The 15,199-nt window shown below is 37.1% G+C and overlaps 1 pseudogene; it reads right to left on the bottom strand.

The window, feature by feature from the left end:
• Positions 1 to 359: 359 nt before the first annotated feature.
• On the bottom strand, positions 360 to 980 carry LOC113079361 (leukotriene B4 receptor 1-like; annotated as a pseudogene).
• Between the last annotated feature and the right edge of the window lie 14,219 nt (positions 981 to 15,199).

Here is a 15,199-nt window from a genome sequence, read left to right as displayed (position 1 = left end):
AGAGTGTAGGTGTAGTTCAAATGCAAACCTATAATATTAGACATACAAAGCACCATAAAAGCTTCAGAATTGCTTTACAGCTTACTCTTTTTATTTTGATGTTGTTGTTGCTCGTCTGAATGCTGTTTTCTTCTGCATCGCAGTGTACGGGCCGAGAGAGCGGTACAGAAAAGGGGTTCACACAACTGTTGATGAAGAAAAGAGGGCCCAGTAACATTTATTGCTGACATCTGATTCCATGACAATGCCATTAAGACCAAGTTGTTGACCATACAGGGGTGCTGAATATGAAGAAGGCCATTACGGACTCTGACGGCCAGTTTTGTCAGCCTGTGGCTTTTGATGGAAGCTGGACTGTCTTATCCGTTGATGAAGTCGAAGGTAGAGAAACACAGGCTGAAGAGAGGCACAACAAACATCACTAGAGTCTCTACAAGTAAGACAGCTACTTGTTCTTGTTTATTTGTATAATCCTGATAACAGTGTAAAAGCCTGTCCTTCTTCTTCTTCACGTTTCGGAAATAAGAGCATAAGAACCCAGAGCTCCACTGGATGTCCATATCCCAAAAATCAGCCCCTTTTGGGCCCTTCTGTCCAAGTTTTGCCCATCTCTGTGGATACAGCACCTGCAGGTACCTTTGCACACTCAACAATGTGACAGAAAGCACACTACTGTAGAGGCTCCAGTAAACTACATAAGAAATTAACTTACAAAGACTGTGACCAAAAAACCCAGCCATTCAGTAGGGCATAGATCCACACAGGCAGAGAAATCAGACTCAATAGATCGAGACAGCCAGACTCAACATCAGTTTGGGGGTAAAACTGCCCTCCTTTAAATGTTGGGTGAGCATGAACAGCCCTGCTATATTACCTGGTACACCCAGAGCACAGCACAATCCCAGAACAGTGCTGGATGCTATCATTGAAGTATGGGCAGACAGAGAGCTGTTAGAAATGTTCTGGTACTCCATTGTCATCTGCCAAGTGGTGATGTGAAGATATGAAAATTGAGGTTTGCTCAGTAATAGTGAGAAAAGTAGTTTCAGGAAGTGAACTTGATTGTCGTCACATGGAAAGATTTGCCAAAGTGTGAAAAAAAAAAACTGTGCAGTTAAAAGTAACTGATTTGCATACTTTTTTAAAATGTCAATCTGGCAACATAAGGCTGTGCATGAATGCAGTATTTGTTTTAATCTTAGTAGTATTTCCTTCTTAAAATGTTAATGAATTAAAGTGATGTGTGTTTATAAGCTGTTAGCATGTTTGTTGTGGTTGAAGCTGTAACCAGACTGGCCTTACACATAGAGCACATTTCCCACGGTAAGCAGCCACTGTAGCATATGCACCCTCGTAGTGTAGAAATATAATTTCAACCCGAAAAGCATAGAAACTAAAGATGCCCATTATATCAGATCAGTATCGCCCATCATTAGTTATAAGTTATTACATTCGTTTTGCCATCACATAACATTTTAACAGATCTTAACATAAATAAAGTTTATACAGGAAATCTATGATTTAGATATTTTTTCTATATTTGTATAGTTTTTTTTTTTTGGCTGCTGAAATACTCTAACAAAACTGTGATTGTGTAAAAGTATATGAACAAAATAACATGCTTGTATATTTTGTGTTTTCATTAGCATTACGTCTACAGTATTATAATTATGCAGTAGTTCCCCTTAAGTAGTGCTTGTGCATTTCCGCCTAATAGGCCTATGCTATGTATTTTTATTTAGATTTTCAGACATGAGTCGGCTTATCAGAGTGATATCCATAAATTTGAATAAACCGTCTAAAAAAGCAAAGGCAATGTCATTAACTGCTCATTTTAACTGCATGTGTCTTCATGTTTTTTTTTTAAAGGAATGGCCTTCAACCTAATGTCAGCCTTATTCTTAAAGGCAAACATAAATCCAAGGCCGTGGGAATAAAATGGTAATATATTACATTTTGAACATCTGGATGGGTTCTGTTCTGAGGTCAGGACAATGCTAAGATACAGTATATTCATGCAGAATTGCTTCACCTGTTTCCTGCATCATGTACGAGTGTAGTCTATACAGTACACTTGCTAATACATCCACCCAGAAGGCTGATGCAGTGATCTGATAGCTCCCTCTAGCACACAGAGAGCTGGAATCACTGGGAATGCAAAACAGGAACGTTCATCACCTTCTCTATAGGGGTACTGACTTATTTATTTCCTCCGATGATTTCATACATAAATGTGCCAGAGGACATTTCTAAGGCTGCGACAAAGCACTTAACCTTCACTGATGCAGGAAATGGCTTGACTGCTGTAGAAATAATTATAGTGTATGGAGGAATATCATGTATGATATAGGCCTAAGTATGTTTTGACTAGAATGCACAATATGCATAAGGCATACAGTTTATATAAAAAAAAAAAACATTCCATAAAAAAGGAAAATAAATAATAGCTTGAAATAACTAACAGTGAACCATTTTTTCCCCTTCTTTAAAGAAAGAAATGATTTAAAAATAAAAAACGTCTTTTTTTGGACATAATAAAAATACTTTGCATACAGTTTATATTTACATGTAGATCGGTGACGCTAATGCAAAAACTCCACTTTGCTGTGACTTGCGGCCTATACTGTTTAACAGCCTCCAGCAAGGCAAGCAGGCATGTTATGATTACTCCTGCGGTTTGTTGGGACAAAATAATGAGATTCTGTTTTGGAATTGAGACAATTTCAAATTGAGGCCTTTGTTTCAGCAAATGTTATGCAGCAGGTTGAAACAAAACACACGTGCACACACAGAATGACAGAGAAAACATTGTAAACAAGCTCAAATAAACTGGTGCCTGAAAGAGATGAGGTGTGGTGCGTTTTTCTGCAATAAAATTTATTTTCACAGTGTCGGAGATGTCTCTGCTTTACTAGTTGCTGAACTGAGAGAATCCAAAGATAACTTAGTTCAAATGAGAGACCTAAATCAGATTAAGCCGCATACTTGTCTAATTTCATTAACAGAATGGAGTGTGACTTTTACCATGACCTTCAAGTGCAGAGCATATTCACTGCAGGAGAACTTCAGATGCAATATATCTTGGCATGTCGACTTAAAGTCTTTCTTACTGAGCAAACACAATTGATTGATATGCATGTCAATAACTATTTGAAAGGTGATCTGTTTGTTTGTATGAACCTAATGAATACATCCATGTGATTGGCTGGTGAGAAGCGCAAGGCGGGGCAAGCGGAGGAGCAATGGAACACATAAAGACACGTGAGGAAAAGAGGACAGATAAGAAGTAGACAGATGGACATGGAAAGAGGTGAAAGGAGGAAAAGAGAGACTGATGAGACAGCTGGAAAATAAATGAAGAAAGAATGAGGGAAATAACGAGTAGCCCATTAATTGGATTTGTGATAAGCTTGATTAAATCAGCCTTCTGTCCTTTTGACAGATCAATGTCAGCATACATTGTACAGTATGTGTCAAAAGTTTGGACACCCCTTACTGAATGTTGCTCATGACATTTTGATCCTTTTTTTACTAAAGGCTTATGCTTTAATACTTAAAGGGGTCATATTACATTGCAAAAAATAACATTATTTTGTTTATTTGGTGTAATACAATATGTTTATGCATTTTAAGGTTAAAAAAAACATTTTTTTCCACATACTGTACAGTATTGTAGCTCCTCTATGCCCCGCCTTTCTGAAACACAGATTTTTACTAAGCTCATCGTTCTGAAAAGTGAGGTGTACGCTGATTGGCCGAATTTCCAAGGGTGTGATGGAAATGTTACGCCCATTACCATAATGTGATGCCTTGTGTCCGGCATGATGAGACAAAAACAATAAAAGCCATTACAAACAAGGCATTTGTTGCATCCAGTAGGGACAAAATTGCTTATTATAATGTCTTTTTACACGTTGTGTATTGCGCTGCATAAACACAAAACCATGTCTGCATTTGTGATCGGAGAAATGACAAACAACAAGCACTACTCTACACTGCTCAAAACTCTTGTTTGAATCATCAGTGGCAAATTCTTTAAACATGAAAACATACTTACAGACTGTGAGTCAGAAGCGCCAGACTGTCCTTGCAAAGCTGGAACTGCCCCACTTTACAGTATACAAACAGACACCGGCATTGTTGGCAACTCTCCAAGGAAACAGTCCTAGTCCTCCGTGAATATGAATATCTGAATATTTGGGTTGAACTGTTCCGGAACAGTGTTGAACTTAACCACTGATTTCTAGTTGTGTCCTCTTTTGGAAGGCCAAGCAAAGTAGTTTCACTTTCACAACGAACACACAGCATCTCAATAACATGGCGCCAGCGGCAACAGCGAGAATAAGTTATGCCTACTTTCTTTGTGTGAACATTTGGGCGCATTATACAAATCTTCCCACATCATGACGTGGACATGTGGGGGTGTTTAACGAGCCGTTTTATGGAGGTGTGGTTGACTATTAACCTTTATAACGAATATCTCTTTGGATTTGAGACTTTAGTCTTTGCAACATTAAAGATCTTATTTATGCACCAAGAGCTTGTAACACTACAAAGAAAAATCACTCCATCATATGACCCCTTTAAAATGAGTTTTATCAGTTTTTTTTTGCAAAGAATATCCATGTAGGAAACTCATTTAATAAATTTTTGATCATTTGCAATAATTGTCACTGTTTTTTATTGTTGGTGTGGAAAAGCAAGCAAACAAACATGGTTACAATAGCCAACTGAGGAAATATGAAAGGCTCAAAAAACTCAGTCTTCAGCCATAAAGTCAAAACAGTCAATATCAAGTAGAAAGTGCTTGAGGAATCGGCACCAACAAAGTCTTATTATCCAATCGAATTCTGCAAATCAAATCATCTAGAACATTTTTCAATCAACAGTAAACAAGAAGCTCATTTTTATCTCCCCCAAGATCTTGGTAAAAATATCCTCACTCTAATTTTCACACTCTTTCAGTCGTGACACGACACACTTGATCCCATCAGTTTCCTCTGAGTAATCAAACTGAAATCCCACGGTAGCTGAGTGACCTAAATATCTCCAGGAGACTGGCAGCATTACAGGTGATGGAGGAACAAAAGCCAAATGAATGAGATTACAGCTAGCTGGCAGGGTCTCAGACCTTACGGCCTTCTTGGCTGGTTCAATTGGCCTAAGGATCAGGTGGCTATGACAAGGAGGCAGAAATGAAACTGAGATATCATATGCTCTCAACAAGTTTTGTTTAGAATTTTGCTGAAGGAGATCTACAATATCTATGCTATCCATTTTAATTCCCATTTAACGCGATGGCAATACAATTTTAATTATAAATATTATTATTTTATATATCACTTTATGCTTTTTTAAAGCAGTCCAAAAATAATATTGTGTTAAAACAGCTAATAAAATATATTTAAATATTTGCAGAAGATGTCACTTGAAATAGAGTTGTTGACATATTTGGTCACACTTTATTTTAAGGTTCAATTCTCACTATTAACAAACCGTCAACCACAAATTGTGCCTCAGAAACTTCTGATTTGCTGCTTATTAATAGTAAGGTAGTTGTTAAGCTTATGTATTGGGTAGATTTAGAATATGGCCATGCTGAATATGTGCTTTATAAGTACTAATAAACAGCCTATGTGTTAATAATATAGACTAATATGCAACTACTTAATAGTGAGAACTGGTCCCTATACTAAAGTGTTAGCACATATTTTTTGTAGGCAAACTAAGAAGTTAGCATCACCCAACAAAAACCCAATTGGTTAACATATGAAGAGTTCTAATAATAATAATAATAATTTATTCATTTAGCTTTTGTGTTCTTTGAAAAAAAAAAAAAATTTTTACAAAAGGGTGAGTAAATGATGACAGGATTCTCAATTTTGGGTTCCTGTTGCTTTAGAGGACAAGCAGGCCATCTGCATGTGGTGAAAACTGAGAGAAGACCACGTAGAATCGCGAACTTCGTGAACTTCACATCCCCCACATATTTACCACAGTTCACACATGGACTTGTTTGTTATAAGATCACGCTTCTCAGAGATGCTGATGAGAAACAACCAAGACACTGAGAGGTGGTTTTAACAACTCCCACATATCTCAGGGTCATCACCCTCGCAGAAGTGGGCTGTGTTTTTAATTTGTGAGGCGGTCCTAGTCACATCTCAGTCATGTGGTTTTTTTTAGATTCCCCAACTTGGGAAATGCATCTTTGTGACACCGCTGTCGGCAGTTTTAAATACATCCTCATTGATTTTTATTCGTTGGAGGACCCTGAATTGAGTCTTTAAAGCGTATCTGTCATCATGTTTAGAATAGTAATAGCAAGCTGAGCTCTTTGAAAGCTATCGCTGGCGAATCCAATTTTGTGCTCTAGCTCTTTTCAAACAGTCATCCTCAGGTCATACCTCCAGCTTTGACTCAGCTGCTGAGAGAAAGCTGCTGTTTTATCACTGATAACAGCACTATTAGCTCAGGTCTAGGCATCACAGGAAGACTTTAAGACTGGTGTTGTGTGGATTTTCACATTTTCTGGGCTGTTTTTAGCGGTTTAGGTAATTGGTGACGCACATCAGGAGATTCATCCCCGTCTGCCCACCTTCGCACCAAAACATCAGTGCGTATAAATAGCAAGCGCGTCTGTGCTATTATTACCTGCGACCTCTTCCCAGAGCTGGAAATGTGGATTGATCCAACTGCCTCCCCCTGAGAAGCAATAGGAGGGCTGCACGAGGTCAGGCCATTCTTTTTAATTGCATACTACTTCACAGGTTAGATGGGACACTGACATAAATGATCAGTTTCAACTGAATAGATATAATTTGAATTATGATAAGAAATCATAGATTCGATTTCTGCAATATTTTTCAAATTAATATCATTATGGACTCAAATTACGCATACATTACTGTTCAGAATAATTCTGTTTTTTATTATGTTTTAAAAAGAAGTCTCTTAGGCTTAGCAGGACATTTATTTGATAAACCAGTTTCTATAAAACAGTAAAAACTGAAATATTGTAAAACATTATTACAATTTTAAATATTTTTTTTTTAAATGTTATTTAGTCCTGTGATAACAAAGCTGTATTTTCAGCAGCGATTACTCCAGTCTTTGGTGTCACATGATTATTCAAATATTATTCTAATATGCTGATTAGTTGCTTAAGAAACATTTATTATCAATATTGAAATCAGTTGTGCTATATTTTTTCAGGATTCTTTGATGAATAGAAGGTTCATCAAAGCACAGCATTTATCTGAAATATTAATCTTTTGTAACTTTACTTCCAAAATAATGAAAATGGTAGAACAACTATTATAAAGGATTATTTATTTTTTACAGTATATATAATCTGATACATTTTGATGTTCTGAATCTTTCTAAACAACCAGTCATGATGCCATACAGTATCATATCTGAAAAATATTGCTCCGTATTTAAATTATTGATCCAAGATACACTATGAGTCACTCTCTGCTTCCTTCGAGGCCTCACCCACAATAACCTTGGTTGATTTATGTACACAACTCCACATTCATTCTTCATACAAAACCACATTTCAAGCCAAAATCAAAAATAGCTGCTGCGTAAGTGTCTCCTAAAATTTGACAATTGACAAAATAATAAGAAATGTTTCTTGAGCACCAAATCAACATTTTATATATTTTATCTGTTTTATGATGTCCTATAAGGATTAATCAAAGCTTCTTAGTAAAAGGAACTATACAATCCTGCCTTTAATTACTTCCTGTAAATGTAATGTAGCAACATATCATTGCTCTAGCTACACTCTGATATGATGATTTATGTAACCCAGACACAACCAGTTCAGGTCAGGACTGTTTGGTTTGGTTTCACAGCTCAGTTGGAGGACAAGCTCCAGTTCCTTGAAGGAAAAGGGGGAGGGGATAGGGAAAGGTCCATATAAGGAAAACTCAATTTAGCTGCTCATTTTCACTTTTATCCGCCCTCTGTGCCACCTGTACGTCAGAAGGGGGCCCAGTGGTGGGTAAACGCGTCAGACCCAGCTGTCATTTACCCAAGCCTGTCTGCTGTGATCCCTCCATGGGCCACTTTAATTACTCGTCACCTCCTCCTCTGTCCCTGTGCTGCCTTTTCCTCCAACCAGTCTGGTGAGATGGGTCACACAGCAGGTGCTGGTAATTACTCATCCAGAATCCTTCAGTGTGTCCAACAGCATGAAAAAGAAAAGAATTTTTTTTTTTCCATCTAGAGCACGGCCTGTCAGGACCCAGATGACCTGCTTGTTCAACACAACTGAAATATCACTGACATTATAAGGCTAGAAGCCTTTATTGTCTTTATGTACATTCTGACACACAAGCAGCCATAATAATGAGGCATTTACATTTATATTTGAATAAATAGCTTACACGGATGGCCTGAGATTCTCTACTAGAAGCTTTTAAACCTGGAAAGGGCAATGCATGATACATTGTTTTGGGCAGACTAACTGAATTTACAGTAGAATTCATTTTGGAGAAAAAAAATGAAGAAAGAAAGTTTGGATCTGTATTTATATGAAGATGCAGAACGTTTTATCAGATTGAATAATGAACCCCAGTTCCTAAAGCAGTTTGCCACCCACAATGTAAATGAAGTTGCTCTTGATGTAAATCAAAAATAACAAAACATCTCTATGTGGCCTCTATTGTTAAAAAAGGTCACGTACCTTGGTGATGTTCATCAATGTCCTGCAGCTCTAAATGTGATCAAAACATTCCTCAGTGCTGTGATGAAGATGTTAGGAAAGTGGACCCTCAGGGAGCCGCAAAGGTGTTCTAGGTGTTCGGAAAAGAAAAGAAAACAACAACAAAATAATGAAATGTAATAACTGGTCATAATATTGTGCCTTATGATAAAAATAATAATGATTATTAATAGTCCTAGCCTACTATTATACACAGTAATTTTATTATTCCAATAACTTGTCAAAGATCATGGAATTCAATTAGTTACCATTTTATTCAATTATTAACTATAAAGATAACAATAAAGATATGTCTAAAAAACATTATCAATATTAAAGAATAGCAGTCCACACCACAGCTCTAAAGATAAAAGCACAGAGAAACAATATCATTGTAATCCTTTTTAGAATTATTTTGAAGGAAAAAAACGCACGGCTTAGAATTAACAGACCATGTGCAGCCATTTGTAAATTTTATGGGTCTAGCCAAAGACTAGGCTTTAGAAATACAAAGATGGTTCAAACCCCTGTCCTTTAGAATGGGAGAAACTGCATTGTGCAACATGCACCTCCAATAATCACACCTTCTAAACGAAAGAGCCAAGAAGCTGATTGGTAAAGTCATTATGTCACTGCAGCCGCCGTTTAAAGCTCCGGTTCCCATGCACATTGGCTTTTTAAACCCTTTTTGAGCATAAGAAACAACATTCACCAAGGCATTTAATTTGAAATGAAAATGAAAACTAGCATGTCTTACCATACTAATTGAATGTATTGTCTTAATTATGAACACACTGGTATGTAGTGCAAAAAGTTTTACTGTTTACTGTACGTTGTTATTGTATCACAAATAGGCTTACTTCTGCGTTGAAGGTAGGATAATCGTCAAAGCAGCAAAAAGTCTCTTTTCTGAACAAATCTGTTTGAATAAAATTTACAGAGAAGCAGCCTACTAACACACTTACTGTTCACAATTTTTCCCCCAGATGCATATTCAAGGCAACTGAAGACACCATGAAACTTATTAAACATTATGAAATGTTGTTTAATTTAAATGACTTTCATTATAACTGACATATTAAAGAATTTACCCTTTTCCATATAGACATGATAAAAATCAATGAAGTTTCAGTTCCTTCTTTTTCTGAATCATTTATTCCCTTGATCCTGCATCTGCAATGTATGCTGTTTTAAGTGAGCGACTCAGGAGCAAGGTTGACCCTCATGCAAGCATATGCCATTGAGCGGAGACTGGAGATGATCTAACTTTATCTGGGCACTGACCCAATTACCTGCACATGATTTTATTACTTCAAAATTACAGGATGGGGAAGGAATATGAGAACAGATAGTGAAAACGCACCATGAAATGCCCTTGGCTGTGTGCACATAACCCCTCTGGAGTCCCAATTCAGTTCATCTTTGACTTTGTGTGTCCCATTTATTCTTTTTATACAAGCGCAGTCCACGCCATATTGGTCTGATAGCCAATATGTCCTGTCCCCTTTTTCAACATTCCCCAGTGCGTAAGCATTTCCTCCTCATTTGATTCAATCTATTGTTGATCTGGTCTGTTACGTTTGTGTAATGTATTGATCTTTATCACTCGTGACCTGCTTTTCTCTAAAAGCCTACTTAATCAAGGATGAACTGCACTACCCCAAAGGATTTTAGTCATGTGGCACTTGATTCACAGCGAGAGACAGCGACGAGACCCTGTTTTGCTGGAACTCTGCCAAACTGACTCTCCTGCACAATTATATTTACCCGGCTTAAATATAGAAACGATCAACAAAATCTGTGCAACAGATTTCCAGTTTCTTTCTCTGGTGTTCTTTCTCTATTCATTTTTATTTCAGAGTCAAATTTTTGGATTGGTTGACATCAAGTAGCTCCATGCCAAAATGCATCTCGGAAGAGAAAGCAGTCCCTCCAGACTACAAAACTGAAAGTTGTCTTTGGATAAGAAGTAGAGAGTTGGAGAGATGTAAAGACATATGGAATTGCAAGTCTTACATCCCAATGGTGATTAGAAATTAAATCTCAAATTCATGAGATTTCATTTAGAACTAACTGAAACCAGATGTGCTTACTCCCAGTGGACTTTTTAATGAATTGGTATAAGTATATTGCCTATACAATAAATAATTGAATCTAGTCTAAATTCTTAATTATTTAACAATAAATAAGACAAAAATGGTATGACAAAATGCATCCAAATTCACCCACAAACAAAGACAAAGGCTGTCCCAATTTGAAGGCTCCTCTAATTCGACATTGAAATGCATGCCTTGGCAGCCTAGAATGTCCCAAGATTTAATTTGTGCCAGCAATAATAGGATTTTATTTATTTATTTATTTATTTATTTTAGAAACAAAAATGGCCTATATAAACTTATTTAGACAGGTTGTAAACCCTGTTTTGTTTTCAGACAGTTCAATAACGTTCGTGGTAAAATTTGTTTTAGCATAACACGTTGTATTAAACGTGTGACTGGTGTGAGAGGCTGAGAAGAGAACAGTGGGTTCCACTGTATTTTTATATTTAGGATTTCATGTTCTCTTCCGCTCTTCAAAAATAGTGCTTGGTTTGAGGATGTGAGCCACAAATCTCTACCAACCAATCTGATGTGTGCAACAGATTTATTTGCCTTTCGAATCTCTATGCTTTCGTTGCCAGACAGCTCGCAGTAAAGATTCTCCAGCCTCTCGTCTCATTGGCTTCAGTTTGGCTGTTCTTGTGCCAACTCCAACTACTCTTTCTAAACATTCAACCTTCCAGTCCAAACACAGATTTCTGAGACCTTATAGAGCTTTAGTTTCAGGCTATAAAACATCGCCCTGAACTACACCCAATGATGTCTTTAGAGGCATTATTTAAACTGTCCCATTATACCAACTAGGCCCATAACTTCTCTCCTCACTTCAACATAACTGCTGAACTGTTATTCTCTCTGTTAAAAGGGTTTTGTGAGCCAGCCAGGGTCCCGTATCTGATTAGATTATGACTTTAAGTGGAGCTCTGGGCTGTGACTTTGAATATGTTGCCAGAAGGTAGTTAATCTTGAAGATAGCTGGAGGTGAAAGGGACAAAGGAAGGAGAGGCGCCTCAATACTAATCAGCTCAAAAGTCAATCAAAAACGGAGACTCAGCCATGGGGCAAACTTCAAAGTGATGTGAGGCATGATTTTTGAGGATGTGACATCAGGCCAATAAAGAACCAGTCACTCATGCCAAATACAGTAGACACATTAAAAAATAATCACTGTATCTACATTAGTGGGGATTTGTGGTTATATGTGCTTATATCACTTTGCATGTCTTCCAGACATACTTCCGAAAAGACCATCTTTAGTGAGTCAAAAGTCATTTAAACATTGATTGATTGCAAAACTCAAGTTTATGTTAGTGAAAAGAAAAGAAAGAAAGAAAGAAAGAAAGAAAGAAAAATGACAGTCATTATAAAATGTCTTAAGAAGTGCTGTGGTTATAAAGAGAGTCTTACTGTTTTATTGAAGTGCAGATGGTCTCACATTCTGATGTAAGCACAAGTCTTTGTGATCTTGATATCCATTTTCTCCAAGTAATTCTCCAGCTGCTGCCCTGTCTGGAACACACAAACACACCAAAAGAGTCAAATTACTACTTCAATGATTATTGAAGTCCTCATGAAAACAGAACAAAATAGTAATTATAATATATTATATAAAATCATATATTAATAGGTCAATTATTTCTCATATCAACATTAACACAATTCATCCCCCAACAATTATTATTATTTGAATACTGCCAAATACATTGAAAACACATTTTGAACTTTGTGGTCTTGTCCAAGGTCCTGAAAGGGGGGGTGAAATGCTCGTTTTCACTCAATATCCTGTTAAATTAGTACCTATAGAGTAGTACTGCATCCTCCATAACTCCAAAAAGTCTTTAGTTTTATTATATTCATAAGAGAAAGATAGTCTGTACCGATTTTTCCCAGAAAAACACGACCGGCTGGAGGTGTGATGTGTGGGCGGAGCTAAAGAATCACGAGCGCCAGTAGGCTTTTGCGTCGAGAGCGTTTGGAAGCTGTGACACCGTGAGGACAAAACCAACCAAAACAAACGATGGCTAACAGTCAGATTCAGCGTATATTTATGATCCAGAATCAGATCCAAAGGCTGAAATTTAACAAGATCAGAATCAGCAACAACGTCTCTATGTGGTATCTACTGAAACTGTATATATATTTGCTTAGCGGTTTTGGAAAATGACTAAGTTCCACTTTGTCGTCTTTTTTTTTTTTTTTTTTTTTTAAGCTGTACATGTGGAAAGTGCAGTTTGATGACAACATTACATGTTGTTTACTTGATGTGCTTACACGCCGATAGCTAAGTTAATAACACAGAGATATTTGAAGCAGTTTTACTCACTGCATGCAGTTCCAACACACGATCGTGACCCTTTTCCGTTGGGACTGCATTATCCTAAAGAAATAAACGATGTGCAAATCCGGCGTCAAACTGGACCTTGTTTGTAAAACAAGCATCTTCGAAATGCAGGGGAACAAACACTTGCACAACTGATTGATGCTCTGTAAAAATAAACTCCATCCACTGGTCCCTTAATGCTGTTTCTCTTTAGGTAATCTGTGCAGGGTTGTCTTGACCTGGCAACCAAAAACACACTTCTTTTGTGACATTTCGCGACGCTCTCGCTCTGATCAGTGAAGTCTGTTGTGCTCTCAGTGCTCTGCTATAAGGGAGTGCGCGCTCTTCCGGCAGAAGTGCCACTTAGGACCCATATAAGGAAATTCCGCTCCATCTAACGTCACACAGAGCCATACTCGAAAAAAAACTTTCCGAAACTTGTGACAAACCGGAAGAAGTATTTTTGGAACAGAAATACTCCTTCAAACGTACAACTTAATTTTTGAAACTTTGTCCATGTTTAGCATGGGAATCCAACTCTTTAACAGTGTAAAAAACTCAGTATGCATGAAATAGCATTTCACCCCCCCTTGAAAATCAACTCAGTCTGAATAGACTTTCTGTGGTGCTGAATTTTGAGTTAAGAAAACTAAAACCTCAGAATTTTGTGTATACTATCCTTATTTGTTCATATTGTTCTATATAATTATCAGGTAGACATTTCAGATATATATATTTTTTTCCATTCCCCTTGATTACCCATATTGTGGTGTTTTATATCCGCATACTATCTGGGATGCTCTGGCATATTTAATTTACATGAGACTGCTAATGTTTCCATTTTGCATTGTATAAACACAGTTTGAAGTGCATTTCATTCCACATATTCCACACATCTGAAAGAAGAGAGGCTGATTGAACTAGAGCACATTTTCTTAATGGCATTATGCAATAATCTCTTGTATAAGCACTTAAGATTCTTATATTGTAATTCTATGCCTGATTTTATAAGAGGAACAAGAACAAAGATTTCAAAAAGCAGTGCATCTATAATTTTCATAAAGTGTTTCTCATCTAAAAGATTATACATGAACCAGTATTCACATTTGCAGACTACAAGCTCAGACTTGTTCTCCAGATGAAAAAGTGAATGAAGAGCAGGGATAAATGCAGTATGTGAATGTGGGTGTACGGTATGCTAAATACGGTGCTCATTCCTCACCTTCCACAACAGCCTACTTCACTGGCTCTAATTCTGGACACTAGTCAGGTCATTGAAAGAAGCATTGGGACAGGTCACCACCTCTGAGAAAGATAATAAGATAATTAGGTCTTTGCCATGGGCTCTGTAGAAGAGTAAGAAGTTGCATGTTACTAAAACTGATTGTACCTCACATATAAAGTTTTGGGGGATTGGTACAAGACTTCATTTTAGAAATCCAGTTATTTTTTAATGGAAGAAAAACATAGAACCAAGTCACTCTGAGTCTGTTCTTTCCATTTAGTTCACAAAGATGAGTTACTGATTCAAATTAGTCTGAAAAGTATAAATAATTCCATTCACTGAAAACACTGAACATGGTACCTGAAATATATAAATAGATGAACTGAGGACTCATTGGGGGTCCCAATAAATCTTTTGAGAATGAAGTCTCCTATTTTTGTTTCGTCATGATGTTGGTCTTCTTTTCAGACAGGTAGCCAGTTTCCTATTCAGCACAGAAAGGCCATTTCTACGGCTGAAAGCCAAGAAAACCAGAAGCAGTGATGAGAAGATGAAAGGACACTCACAGCAATCTAATCAAATTTGCCAAACTCCAGTGGGCCAAATGTGACCTTTTATACTCACATTAGTGGCTGTCTTTTAAGATACATAAATCATACCAATCTCAATCTTCAGACCTAGAGGACCAGAAGTCAAAAAAGAGCACATATCCACCTATCTCATTTATAATTCCATGCAAAGCCTTAATCATCTTATGCCCTCAGGGGAGCGTGTCGGAGTGGTGATTATGCAGAAACAAAAATGATAGGCTTACAGCCAGGATTTATTTATACCACTTGATT

Source organism: Carassius auratus, unplaced genomic scaffold, assembly GCF_003368295.1.
Source record: "Carassius auratus strain Wakin unplaced genomic scaffold, ASM336829v1 scaf_tig00027802, whole genome shotgun sequence".
Taxonomy (NCBI): domain Eukaryota; kingdom Metazoa; phylum Chordata; class Actinopteri; order Cypriniformes; family Cyprinidae; genus Carassius; species Carassius auratus.
Note: the sequence above shows the minus strand (reverse complement) of the source record. Positions and strands in the feature narration are given on the sequence as shown.